Genomic DNA, 13,904 nt, shown 5'->3' on the forward strand with positions numbered 1-13,904 from the left:
GACAGCACCCCAAGTCTCATTAAACCCCAACTGCTGGACCTTTTTGCACATAGAGCCCTCTGCCACTGTTCTGGTGCAAAGCCATGAACTCAGCACTGGCCGAGGTTTCAGGGCCTGAAATCTCATTCCTGGGAAGCTGAGGAGGTGACTGATTATTAGTAGTGTTTAGGTTGTGCCTTTCTGGAGCACTCAGAAATGTTAGGATGGTTACATTTCATTTCAACTGGAAAAATATCTGTTTTTAAAAAATATATAATTATGATTCAAAATCAGTATCTTCTGAGGGAGGATTTCTTGGAAGAACCTCTTTGCAGATGTATGTTGGCCTGACAGTGACCTGGAAATACTGCCTTTTTGGATCAATCCATAGGGAGATTCTTGTTTGTTACTCAACTGATTTTCTTGACTCCTATTTTCACTACCCTCATTGACTAATGTGACTAAATGTTTTTCCTCCTGTGTCTGTAGATTGCCAATTAGGGTTCTTTGTGTAATTTAATTAAATAAACAGCTCCCTAGAATTCAAAGTAAAAAAATACTTATTGAAATTGAAACAATTAAGAATACACATAAAATATGTAAAATTAGGTGGAAAGATTTCAAGGGCACTGTTTCTATTACTTTCTTCTTTAGAGAAATCTGTTCATTCTTATCTTTCACAATTTTGACCAAAGGCCTTGTCCTCAAATGCGAAGGACATTATTTTATCACATCCTACCTACACTTAGCCAACACTTTGTATATATTCTTTTGAGAAGTTTGCAGCTTACTTAGGGTCTTCCTCTTCCCTTCAGGTTTCTTAAATTAATCTGGCAACCCCAAGGGCTATTTGCATGATGAACTCAGCCACTTAGCTGTTTGATCTATCTATCTATCTTCCTTTTTCTATTTTTCTTTCTTTCTTTCTTTCTTTCTTTCTTTCTTTCTTTCTTTCTTTCTTTCTTTCTTTCTTTCTTTCTTTCTTTCTTTCTTCTTTCTATTTTCCCTCTCTCTCTTTCTTTCTAGTGAGAGGAGGGTGATGAGAGGAGAAGAGATAGTGAGACAAACTCCCACTGCGCCCTGACCAGCATCTACCCAGCAACCCCTATCTGAGTCCAGTGCTCAAAACAAGAACCATCTGAAGAACTAGAAAAAGAACAACAAATAAAACCCAAAAGAAGTAGAAGAAAGAAAATAATAAAGATCAGAGTGGAAATAAATGACATAGAGGCTAAAACACCAATGCAAAAGATCACTAAAACCAAGAGCTGGTTGATTAAAAAGGTAAATAAGATTGAGGAACCTTTAACCAGACTCATCAAGAAAAAAAAAGAAAGGACTCAAATAAATAAAATTAGAAATTAAAGTGAAGAAGTAACAACAGATACTGCAGAAATACAAAGGAATTTAAAAAAATACTATGATGATCTATATACCAAAAAACTAGACAACCAAGGAGGAATGGATAAATTTCTAGAAACATACTATCTTCCAAAACTCAATCAGGAAGAATCAGAAAACCAAAGCAGACCAATTACAACAAATGAAATTGAAACAGTTATCAAAACTCTCCTAGCAAAGAAAAATCCTGGATTGAATGGCTTCAAAGGTAAATTTTACCAAACATTCAAAGAAGAACTAACACCTGTTCTTCCCAAACTATTTCAAAACATTGAAGAGGAGGAACTTCCAAGGTCTTTTTATGAGGCAAGTTTTATCCTCATTCCAAAACCAGGCAAAGATACAACAAAGAAAGAAAACTATAGGCCAATATCCCTGATGAACATAGATACTAAAATCCTTAACAAAGTACAATATTAGCAAACCAGATCCAGCAATACAGCAAAAAAAAATCATACATTATAATCAAGTGGGATTTATTCTAGGGAGGCAAGTATGGTACAATATTCAAAAATCAATCAATGTGATTCATCACATAAACCAAATGAAGGATAAAAATCACATGATTATATCAATAAATGCAGAAAAAGCATTGGATAAAATCCAGCACCCATTTATGGTAAAAATTCTCAGCAAAGTGGGAATACAGGGAACCTACCTCAACATAATAAAGACCATCTATAACAAATCGACAGCCAACATTAATACTCAATGGGCAAACATTAAAAGCAATCCCCTTAAGATCAGGAACAAGGCAGGGGTGCCCCCTTTCACCACTTTTATTTATTTATTTATTTTTTGACAGAGACAGGAAGTCAGAGAGAGGGATAGATAGGGACAGACAGACAGAAATGAAGAGAGATGAGAAGCATCAACTCTTCATTGTGGTACTTTAGTTGTTCATTGATTGTTTTCTCATATGTGCCTTAACTGTGGGCCTACAGCAGACTGAGTAACCCCTTGCTCAAGCCAGCGACCTTGGGTCCACACTGGTGAGCTTTGCTCAAAGCAAATGAACCCACACTCAAGCTGACGACCTCAGGGTCTCGAACCTGGGTCCTCTGCATCCAGTCCGATGCTCTATCCTCTGCACCACCGCCTGGTCAGGCTCACCACTTTTATTTAACATAGTTCTGGAAGTCCAAGCCACAGCAATAAGACAAGAAGAAGAAATAAAAGGCATCCAAATTGGAAAAGAAGTAAACCTATCATTATTTGTTGGTGACATGATACTGTACATAGAAAACCCTGAAGTCTCAGTCAAAAAACTATTAAACCTGATAAATAAATTTGGTAAGGTGGCAGAATATAAAATTAATATTTGGAAATCAGTGGTATTTTTATATACCAACAAAAAACAAAGTACCTAGAAATAAATTTAACCTAGGAGGTAAAAGACTTATACTCAGAAAATTGTAAGACATTGAGAAAAGAAATCAAGGACAATTCAAACAAGTAGGAGCATATACTATGTTCATGGATAGAAAGAATAAACAACATTAAAATGTCTATATTACCCAAAGTGATCTATAAATTCAAGGCAATTTGTATTAAAATACCAATGGCATATTTCAAAGGTATAGGACAAATATTCAAAAAATTTATATGGAACAAAAAAAGAACCTGAATAACCTCAGAAATCTTGAAAATGAAGAATAAGGTGGGAGGCATCACATTCTCTGATATCAAGTTATACTACAAGGCTATAGTAATCCAAACAGCTTGGTACTGGCATGAGAACAGGAATACAGATCGATGGAACAAACAGAGAAACCAGAAATAAACCCACACCTTTATGGTCAGTTGATATTTGAAAAAGGAGGTAGGAGCATACAATGGAGTAAAGATGGTCTCGTTAATAAAAATGGTGTTGGGAAAATTGGACAGGTACATGCAAAAAAATGAAACTAGAGCACCAACTTACATCATTCACAAAAATAAACTCAAAATGGATAAAAGACTTAAATATAAGTCGTGAAACCATAAACATCTAGGAGGAAAACATAGGCAGAAAACTTTCCTATATCACTTGCAGCAATATCTTTGCCTATATATTTCCATGGGCAAGTGAAATAAAGGACAAAATAAACAAATGGGACTATATCAAACTAAAAAGCTTTAGCATTGAAAAAGGCACCATGAACAAAATAAAAAGACAACTCAAACAATGGGAGAAAATATTTGCCAATACATCTGAAAAGGGGTTAATAACCAAAATTTATAAAGAACTTCTAAAACTCAACACCAGGAAGGTAAACAATCTGATTAAAAATGGACAAATGGACTAAATAGACACTTCTCCAAAGAGGACATATGGATGACCAGTAGGCATATGAAAAAATGTTTAAAGTCACTAATAATCATCAGAGAAATGCAAATTAAAACCACAATGAGATATCACCTCACACCTGTCAGAGTGATGTTCATTAACAAAACAACACACAATAGGTGCTGGCAAGGATGTGGAGAAAAGGGAACCCTCTTACACTGCTGGTGGGAATGCAGACTGGTGCAGCCACTGCGGGAAACATTATGATGATTCCACAGAAAATTAAAAATGGAACTGCCTTTTGACCTAGCTATCTCATTTTTAGGAATATATCCTTAGAATACCACTGATTCAAAAGAAGATATTCACCCCCCATGTTTACAATAGCCAAGATCTAGAAACAGCCCAAGTATCCGTCAGTGGATGAGCAGATTAAAAAGCGGTACATATACACAATGGAATACTATGCAGCTGTGAAAAAGAGGGAAATCTTACCTTTTGTGATATATGGATGGACCTGGAGACTATTATCCTAAGCAAAATAAGCCAGGCAGAGAAAGAAAAATATCATATGACCTCACTTATTATTGGAATCTAATGAATAAAGTGAACTGAGGAATGGACTAGAGGCAGAGGTGGGGTCACAGGGAGCAGAGGGACAGCAGTCAGAGGGGACGGTGATGAGGGGATGGGATCAGAGAAGGTGAAAGGATTAGTGGAATTATATATACATAACACAGAGATACAGATAACAGCACAGAAGTCCCAGAGGGAAGGGGGGTGGGAGTTAGGGAGAAGGATGAAAAGGGGGTGCCATGGGGTGTACGTTGTTGGAGGGTGAGGTTGTTTTATTGAGTGGGACACATGAATCCATGTTAACAAAATAAATTAAAATAAATAAGAAAAAACATTACAAAAATTTGTAATGACAATGATTGGCTAAATAAAAAAAAAAAGAAAAAAAAAGAACCAATCAATGAGAGAGAGAGAGGGGAGAGGGAGGGAAAGAGAAGCAGATGATTGCTTCTCATGTGTGCCCTAATCAGGGATCGAACCCAAGATGTCTGCACGCTGGCCTGATGCTCTATCTCCTGAGCCAACCAGCTAGGGCCAGCCATTTGATTTTCATGCTGAAAGTATCATTTTCATACCACTTCAGCAACACAGACCTAAGGTCTCATAGTAGAGCTAGATCACTGGCAGCTTTTTCCATTGTGAAATTTTGGAGACTAATGCTCCACTCTCACATAACATCCTGATTATCTGGGTTCTTGACCAGCTTGCTCTCGCTACAATTGCTCTTCCACAGCCATCACAATTCCCCCTCACTTGCCTTTTTCTCCTGTTGAAGCTGCAAGCCCCGCTGTTTCTTTTCTTCCTTTTGCATCCTACCTTCTTGAGCTGTCACCTTAATCTTACCTGTATTCTTTTCCATCACAGCCGCCTTGAAAAATGTCAATTTTAATTCTGTCCATGGCATCCTTGTCTGTGTCTATGCCTTAAAAGTGGCGTAATGAAAGAAAAAAAAATCTAACTGTATGATCGAGTTTTATTTCAAATTTATAGTATCAAGTCTTCAGCTGAGCAGGACCTCCCTTGCGCCAGGTTTGACTGTTAAGCCACACCTAGCCTTTTCACAAATTCTCTGCATGTATACTCATAGTTTTGTCAATTTTTGCATGCATTTGATTTTATCTCTTTTAGCACTCAATTAGGAAACTATTTTCTTTTTTTTTTTCTTTTTTTTTTACAGAGACAGAGAGTCAGAGAGAAGGATAGACAGGGACAGACAGACAGGAACAGAGAGAGATGAGAAGCATCAATCATTAGTTTTTTGTTGCAACACTTTAGTTGTTCATTGATTGCTTTCTCATATGTGCCTTAACCGTGGGCCTTCAGCAGACTGAGTAACCCCTTGCTCGAGCCAGCAACCTTGGGGCCAACCTGGTAAGCTTTGCTCAAACCAGATGCGCCCGCACTCAAGCTGGCTACCTCGGGGTCTCGAACCTGGGTCCTCGGCATCCAGTCCAATGCACTACTCTCTTAATTTACAGAAAAACTAGAATTAAAACTCTCTACATATTTCTTTCCCTTTCCTCTTTGAACAACAAAGATATACATGTTTCTACTAACTCTTTCAATTAAGTAAAATTATCTAAAAACATAAGTTTTGGCCTCCTGCCTCTGAATAACATGGAGCAAGAGGGATGAAATAGATTTTCCTGCCTAAACAACTAAAAGTTTGGTTGAAATTTAGGAAACAATGATTCTCTAAATATTGGACATCAGGCAGCAAAAGGCAGTGAGCCATGACAGTGAGAAAGCAAATGAAATGGGCACTAATTGCCTCAGTTTACTGCCTGAAGGAGTTTCCAGGACATAGTTCAGTAAGAGGGTGCCCTGGAAGGATCCAGCAGACTCTCTGAGTTGAGAAATAAAGCTGAAAATCAAGGACTCCAAGGCAACTTGAGTTCACACGTCAGAATACCAGAGACAGCATGTGCATAGAAAAAGAACAGAGGAGATTGATTGGTACAGGGTCTTTTTCCAGTCTTTAGCAGGGTGGTGATTGGCAGGTGTTTTAGAGGAAACTATTTGAGGTGGGAAAAAGAATCACCCTTAAAGGTTTGGAAAAAACAGTAACTAGAGCTCACACAGGGCTGGAAAGAGTATCTGTTTCCCAGATAGACTGGACAACCTCATAGTGTCTGTGATACTGAGTATAGTACTCGGAAAGGTCCTATCTCAGTAGTGGGGAATCATCCCAAATGTATTAAATTAAATGCTATGTTGGTTTCACTTTACAGGTCTTAAGAGGAAGATCTAAAAGGATAAAACCATTTACAAATAATTTAACTGGATGCCTTTGGGGGAGACAGGCGAGGGATGCATCAGGGCACTTTGGGTAATTTTGATGGGGACAAAAATTGAAGGGTCAAAACAGAGCCAGGGGAGTCGTTGTGGAAAATGTGGGGAGGGAGTTCAGGAGACCAGAAAGAGAGGCAGTAGGTAGGAGCAGGGACAGCGAATCCGGGACGTTGGGGGAGAGTTTTAGAAGATGGTGGTCTTGGGCTGTGGGGACTTCTCATCCAGGAGAGATAGGTGAACCTTGAGAGTAGAGAAATGATAGGGGGCTTGCTTCTGGAGAGACACTGGCCAGTGGTTGGGCAGAGTCCAGAGTCCAGAGAATTGGGGGGCAGATGTGGGAGAGATATATGTTAAAAAGAAGGACACTTGTGACTTTGGTAAAACGTACTCACAAAAATGGTTGAGAGAGAAGTCAGATTACAGTGGGATGAATAGAGAATAGGGTATAAAGAAATGGGAATAGAAAATATAAATGCATTTTCTAGCTGCATGGCTACATAGGAACATTAGAAATGGGACAGTCACCAGATCAGAATGTGGGGATAATAGTGATATACACCCTCCCCCCAAAGAGATAATTTAATTTTGCATAAACATTATAGGGTTAAATGTGATAGTGCTCACCAATATCTAAATTCCTTTTTTCTTTCTTGCAAAACTACTATCCTACATTTCCCAAACCCTTGCCATCAATGAAGCCAAATGACAGTGCTGATCAGAGAAACCTGGGCAGAAATTATGCATAGCACTGTCAGATATGGCTTCTAAATTCTCTCTAACATCCTTCATAATCTCTTTTCTTTTCTGTTCTTTCATGTAGACACAGATGATCCAGAAGAGGACTTGGAGACATGGTGCATCACAAATTGGAAAAAGCCTTGGTCTCTTCATCACAGTATGAGAGTTCATCTACTGACTCCTAATGGTATTGTGATTTGGCTATCTTTAAATTTAACTTCTATTTCTCTAAGCCTGTGGATATTTAATTTGCAATATTGCAGATTGTAGTAGTTTTCAAAACCAGAGCTTCTAAACTCTATAAAGGATTTTAATAATTCTTTAATGTTTTAATACAAGGTCCAAGTATAATCTTCTATTTACTTGCAGTTTATTGTCCACAGTTCCAATGGTCCCCAGAGTTAACATTTGTGCAGATGCTAGTGGATGAGTGCAGACAGGCAAGCCAGACCCTATGTACTGACCCATCCAGAAGCACTGCCCCCACCAGGACGACCTCTTCTCTGCTGGGCAGCAGTCACTGCCACTCCAGCTGCTGCTTCTGCAGATCTGCACCCAGGTCCTGGCTGGGTTTTTATCTGGGGCTCCTGGACTGACCCACATATGCTAGTTGCTGCTGAGTATATATTCTTGCTCATAGTCACAATCTTTTGTTCTATGATTTAGAAACACAGGTCCTAAAATAAAATTATTAAGGATTTCAAGAAACAGCAGAGCATTAAACTAAGTGGGAAGGTCCTTTTTGAAAACGGGACACTGTGCTACTATGCAGACTGCATGGTTATGAAGCTGTCTTAAATACAGAGGTGGTTCATGCTTACGTGCTGCTCTTTCTAAGGGTTTTTATGTTAGGGTTTCATTCTAGTTTTCTGCAGGTTTTCCTGTCTTTCTACTCTGTCTACCTTCGTGCTGGTTTCATTCTTTGACTGGCTTCCTACATGAAGGAAAATGGTTATAGAAGTGCCAGGTGTCTTCTCCATATACTACACACTCCATAGCGGAAGAGTTCTCATCTGGCATGAATTGCACTGTTGTATGCCTAGGGAATTGGCTACCTGATTCACCTAGTCTAGCTTACCTCCTTAACCACTATAGTAAGGTTTCCTGGATCCATATGGTTCCCAGTGTGGAAACTGATAACAATTGGGAGATAAGAATTGACATGGTGGAGGAAATTAAAAATGTCTGCAGAAATCTTCAGTAAATGACTGATAGATTAGATTACTTCATCCTGGGAGAAGGTTTATGTATATACCTCTTGTATCCAAAGTCTTAAGTGAGATTTTAATTAATATTATATAAGTTGCTGTCTAGATAATTAAAATATGGCAATTGTTAAAAATTTGTGGTGAGGAGAATCTTGTTGCTTACTTAAGAATATTGAAAAAGAAGTACTTGGTACCAAAAATATTTTTAGTGTTTTTCTATTACTACTGGAGGAAGACATTAAAACTTCAAATGACGAGTACTGATTATATTCTAGATACATGTATTTGAATATATATAAAGGATAAAATACTAGCCTGATATAAATATCCTTCAAGTAATAAGCAAAATTTTCTGTTATTATTCTGTGATTAATGATCAGCTTCTCTTATATAATTTGGTTTTCATAGAGAACCTACACATCAGGAGGAAGTGTTCTATACAAATGAATAGTAGCTATTAACAAATTGCTAATATAATTTAAAATGAGTCTTTTTAAGAATTTATTGTCCCTGGTTGGTTAGTTCAGTAGTAGAGCATTAGCCCGGCATGTGGATATTGTGAGTTTGATTCCCGGTCAGGGCACACAGGAGAAGTGCCCATCTGCTTCTCCACCTCTTCCCCTCTCACTTCTTTCTCTCTTTCTTTCTCCTTCCTGCAGCCATGGCTCAATTGGAGTGAGGTGGCCCTCGGTACTGAGGATGGCTCCACGGCCTCTGCCTCATGGCACTAAGAAGAGTTTCATTGCTGAACAACAGAACAAAGCCCCAAATGGGCAGAACATCACCCCCTAGTGGGTTTGCTGGGTGGATACTACCCAGGATGTAGGAGTCTGGCTCTCTGCCTCCCCTCCTCTCACTGAATTAAAAAAAAATTTATTATGTGTTCCATTTTCTATAAAATTGAGTATTATTCAGAAATTGAAAAACCAAAGAAAACAAAAAACTTAGAACAAAAAACAAGTAAACAAAAAGATTTTGCTGACATTCTCAACTTGCATAGCTGAGAATCTGACCCCTGATAACTCCATGCATTTGTTTTTCTTTTAATTAATTAGTTAATTAATTAATATGACACATTTTCTGAGCACTTTAATGTTCTAAGCTTTGTACTGAAATGCAAAGAAACCTAATCTGATAGAATGGATCTTTGATTTTCAGCCCTAAATGTCTTCATTTTTTTACAATCTTAACAACAAAACCTTGCCATTTCCCTTGATTTCTATGATTCACCACCAAATTGCAATATTCTATTGTATAAGTTTAGCTATGACTTTTTTATACTTATTGATTTCTTCTGGGGGATGGTACTGAAAGTACATAATTTAAAAATTATACAAAATGTTATCACAATATTTCTATGTTTGTCTAGAACTTTTACATTAAATAGGAAAAGCAGGCATAGAATGAAAAAAAATTATGTATTTGATTTTATTATCAAATAATACAACATAATTTGATAAATTTCAAAGACACTTATTTTTACTATGATAGCCACTGAATTTCACTTTTGGGGGCTAAGTTATTTTTATAAAGTAAAGATATATTTTTCCTTGTCATATCATTCAGGGTTTATGTGTTCAATTAGCAAGACAAGCAATTACTGCTGTTTAAATCTGGCAACTGGCCACTATTTTTAATTAGCATGGTATTTTGTAAAATAAAGAACATGAAGTTATACAAGGAAGTGATGTTGATGTTTACAGGAGTGAGCTATAAAGAACAACAATTATATATTTTAACATGCTAAAAATTTTCCAAATTAACAGTTAGTACAATTGCTATTATTAATATTATACTGAGTTCATTTATCCTTTGGAGAAACTTAAAGCATATGAGGGCACTTATAAAGATGATTTTAAAAGAGCCAAATGCATCATAACAATAATATCACAGGAGGCTGGTAGGGAGACTTGGTTTAAATAGCAATAACAGAGCTTCTGATTGAGATTGACCTGGATGATCCCATCTTGGAAATCATATAAGTGAATGACCTTGATTAAGTATCATAAACACTATAAAGCTTCAGTTCCTTCATCTCTAAAAACCTGATACCAGTTTTACATTACAGATTTTTTTAGTGTGTGTGAAGATGAAATTAGATTATGTTTGGAAAACACCTTTCCTTGTGTCTGGCATGCAGATGAGAACTGCATGCTATATTTATGGATGCAGTAAGAACGGCATGCTATATTTATGGTTGCTTATTGGAAGCATGTCGACAGAAAGGTGTGGAAGAGCTGATAACTTGTACAGAAAAGCTTTACATTGTACTGAAGTAAATATATAAATAATATATATTGCACTTAATATATATCAGCATTCAAATCTAGCATTATACTTCTCTCAATTTGTTTCATGTAGATTCTCTTTCTGTTCTGATAATAAAAGGGAAATTCAGGTTCATCTTTTACCTCTTCCTACCTCACTCATGAGTCTCCTGTGGAATAATCTGAATCAAAGGTCAGCCACTGTATATCTAAGCACTTTTAGGGATGGAGAGCTCAATATATTTCAAAGTAGCCTAATCTATTGGTGTTACAACCCAATTATTCAACATTTTCTTTAACAGTAACTCTTAATTTTGTTTCTAGTCATTTTTCATTTATTATAGAGCTGCCTTTGTTTCTTTCAACCTTCAAATAGAGGACATTAATATAAGCAACTATAAAATTTAAAATTTTAATTACTTTACAGGTACACATGGCAGAATCAATTTATAAACATCAATGAAAACATATTTTATGCAGTTTTAATGTATCACAGATTTAATAGCTATCATTTTGGCAGCATATTGTTAAAGAGTTTTCAACTTGGGGAAAGTATGTTTCAATTAATGTTACTAGTTCACAAAAATTATTTTTATATTTAATTTTTTTCTTTTATTAATTTTTAGAGAGGAGAGAGAGTGTGTGAGAGAAAGAGAGAGAGGGAAGGTGGAGGGAGGAGCAGGAAGCATCAACTCCCATATGTGCCTTGTCCAGGCAAGCCTAGGGTTTTGAATCGGCAACCTCAGAGTTCCAGGTCGATGCTTTACCCACTGTGCCACCACAGGTCAGGCCACAAAAAATTTTAATACTATCCAACTCATTTTAAAAATGTAATTTTGATTAATAAAAGTGCTTTTAAATGGCACCACACAGAGTAATCTAATAGAACTAGGTTAAAGCCAACAAAGCAGTTAAGAAATTTGTCTTTATCTTATCTGAAAAATTTACTGAAGAATATTCCTAGGTTTTAAGCACATCATTAGGAAGCATTATCATTAAGGACATGGGATGGTGACCTACATTTAGCATGTATATTTATCTAGTTATCAATAAAAGCAGAATAAAAATGCTTAAGAACTTCAAGAATAATGTATTTTTCTTGGTTGTCACATCTGTTATAAAAAGAATGAAACTAATAATGTGACATTAAGATTTCATAAGTATTAAATAGGACACTCCTAAAAATATTAACAAAAATAAATAGTGTGAAAAATGGTCCATATGTTCTTTCACATAATGTTTGCAGTTAGTGTTCATAATATCTACAGTTATTCAATTTTCATGTTCCACAATGAGCATTCTGTTCTCTGCATTTAAAAATAATTGTGTATCTTCCCCAAGATTATAAAACAAATTGTACTTGTTCTTAATTTGACATCGTGTTTGTTCTCAATTTTGACTGGCAAGCTCTCTGTATCCCCTCAAGTGTTTTGCTTCCTTGTTCTATGTAGAAGCAAAGAATGCAAGATGTGGAAAATAAGATATTACTAATTCTACTCATGTTTTTTACTAATACAAGTTAAAATTAATTTATTCTCTTCTGATTACCAACCTTCCATGTGTTTTGAACTTTACAAGTCTTTTCTTACATAAATGGTTACTTTGTTATACCCAAAACGATACTTAATTTAGTATGCATAATTTAGTTATCTTAAATGTGAACGTAGATCTGTATTCTCATCAAAATCTATTCTTGTTGGCCTGATATTATTCACTAAGGGTTCTACCTATCCATCTGTCCATCCATCCATTCATCCATCCATCCAACATCAATCCATCCTCTGTAGATATAGATATAGTCTCCATATCCCTATACATATAGATATATCCCCTTCAGTGATAATATTGTGATGATTAATTTTACATCTCAATTTGACTGAATAACAGGGTACTCAGATATTTGATTATGATTTCTGGACGTGTCTATGTGAATGTTTCCTGATGATTTTAACATTTGAGTTAGTGAAGCAGATTGCCCTTTCCATATGGGTGGGGGTCACCCAAACCTTTGTCGGCCTGGCTAGAACAAAGGGTGGAGAAAGGGTGAATTTGTTCTTGTGTATATAACTGGTTGAAATGCAACATGGGTCTTCTCTTGTCTTTGAATTGAAGCCTACACCATTGGCTTCCGTGTTTCTTAGGTGTTTGGACATAGACTGAATTGTATTCTACTAGCTTGAATTAATACCACTCACATTCCAGAGTCTCCCACTTGCAGATGGCTACTGTTGGGACTATTCAATTTTCATAGTTGTATGAGCCAAGTTCGTATAATAAATATATAGGATATTTTAAATATGGTAATATTCATTATTATACATATATATGTATATATACATTCCTATTATTTATGTTTCTCTACAGGATGCTGACTAATACATATATATTATATCAATACATTAATATAATAATATGTCTAATAAGTAATGTATATTAATGTGTTTATATTTATATTTTCAGGAGAGTTTAGTCGTGAAATAGATCAGTGATTTGGGCTCATGTTTTGCACCTCTACATGTTTAGATAATGCCTCATGCAACAGGCCTTTATATGTTGAAAATCTAAATTTAAAATAAAAAAATATTAAAGGATAAAAATAGAAAGGAATGAAAATTACTGAAATCATTTATATAAAATTATCATGACATTTTTAAGTTTTACATTGATTTTAGCAAAAATAAATACATGTGAATTATTTTAAAAATTAATTTTCTCAGGTTAGTCCCTTCATATTCATAAGGCCTTGAACAAGTCACCTAAAAGTTTATTTTTTTGCTTATTTCAAAAAGGAGAATTGTACTAAAATATACTAAATTTTCTTCTTCAAAATGTCTTTGAAAATTACATGTATGGTTTAGGGAAGACAAAATAGAATGATAAAGAGGAGAAAGGTTTATAGACCTAAGCCATTTTGTATATCTATCTATCTATCTATCTATCTATCTATCTATCTATCATCTATCTATCTATTCATCTGAAATAATACTGAGTATTATAGCACTTAAAATGATTGCTATTTTTTTCTCTAATTCTTCAGTGACATTCAAATCACATTCATGGAGGGCAGAGGCTATTAAACCATATATATATATATATATATATATATATATATATATGAATGCCTAAAGACTTAGTCAAATTAAATGTTAAATTTCCTTAGTTAATAAATCATTT

This window comes from Saccopteryx bilineata, chromosome 4, assembly GCF_036850765.1.
Source record: "Saccopteryx bilineata isolate mSacBil1 chromosome 4, mSacBil1_pri_phased_curated, whole genome shotgun sequence".
Taxonomy (NCBI): domain Eukaryota; kingdom Metazoa; phylum Chordata; class Mammalia; order Chiroptera; family Emballonuridae; genus Saccopteryx; species Saccopteryx bilineata.